At 36.0% G+C, this 1,353-nt stretch overlaps 1 non-coding gene and 1 pseudogene across 1 annotated transcript; both read left to right on the forward strand.

The window, feature by feature from the left end:
* Positions 1 to 379: 379 nt before the first annotated feature.
* LOC128248958 (U2 spliceosomal RNA) lies at positions 380 to 559 on the forward strand (annotated as a pseudogene).
* Positions 560 to 666, forward strand: LOC128248977 (U6 spliceosomal RNA). The gene has a single exon (XR_008265120.1). It is a non-coding gene; the product is annotated as a U6 spliceosomal RNA (small nuclear RNA).
* The last annotated feature ends 687 nt before the right edge of the window (positions 667 to 1,353 follow it).

Here is a 1,353-nt window from a genome sequence, read left to right on the forward strand (position 1 = left end):
GACCTGAATAATAATAATGATAATAATAATAATAATAATAATAATAATAATAATAATAATAATAATAATAATAATAATGATGATGATGATGATGATGATGACGATGATAATAATAATAACATCGAAAAATTCCTTAGGAATGAGAACCCAGGTTCGAAATTTCCCCAAGACACCTGATGAAGGCTGGAGGGTATATCAGCCGAAACGTTATGTTAACAACAAACAAGATGAGAACAAACATCCATCAAATGTAAATAATGTACATAATTCCTCATCTCTTCAATATAGAACTGTATTTTGTCTGTTATAAACCATTATTTTCTCCAGAACTATAGACTAGAAGAATTATTCAAGCTTCAGAAAAAAACGACTTTCAGATATTTGTTCGAGCGGCCTTTTGACTAAGATCAAAGTGTAACACCTTTTCTTATCATCTTGATATTTGATTCTATCCCTAATTGAGGTCATCGGTATTAAATTGAATTTTAGAACGAGGCGAAGAGTCTTTGCTCTGGTTTGGTCTGGCATTCGAGTGGTTTTGTGATTCAACCCATATTTTGTACTTGGTTCAGCAATACATTCAATAAAATTGCAACAATAGGGGGGAAATTAGCATAGCCCCTGCGTAAGGGTGACATACAAATTTGTGGAATGTTCCATGTTTTATTTAAAATAATGCGGTACCCCTGCATAGCCGCAATCCATTCACTAAAATTACTTGAAGGATAAAAAAAAATACTGTGCTCAAATCTACAAACACACTTGCCTTTAACGTTTCGGATTTTCTACTTACATCAGAAACAATTTTTACATTCAAAATGGCACTGGATGACAGAAACTTCGAAGCGTTGACCAAAGAACCTTGCAGCATTTAATTACGGAACTTTATTGACGTTACTGTTGTTTCTGTGTCGTCGTCGTCGTCGTCGTCGTCGTCGTCGTCGTTGTTGTTGTTGTTGCTCTTCCTGTTGTTTCAATAGTTATATTTGTGGATGTTTAGTCCCAGTTTGGCTCTCATTGAGAAGATACATGGTCAGAAGGATTCGAGTCTTTTGTAGGGCGAGGCCTACCTTTTCCCATGTTCCCTTCATTATTAAACGATGGCCTGTAATTTGACGGAGTTAAATTTCACTACTATATCAAGCAAGTCGAATGACCACATCAAGGCTCCCAGCGTATGTTGTCCTTCTGCCGGTTCATTAGATAATTTAACATCTCATTGCAGTGGGAAAGCAAACAAGTTAGCTTCATGGACGGGTTTCCTCCGCCCGCGATGTAATTTATCTATTCCAAAATGGCGACTAGTTTACTCGCCAAGTATTAAAAAATTAGTCTCGTAAAGAGAAAACCAAT

Source organism: Octopus bimaculoides, chromosome 10 (assembly GCF_001194135.2).
Source record: "Octopus bimaculoides isolate UCB-OBI-ISO-001 chromosome 10, ASM119413v2, whole genome shotgun sequence".
NCBI lineage: Eukaryota > Metazoa > Mollusca > Cephalopoda > Octopoda > Octopodidae > Octopus > Octopus bimaculoides.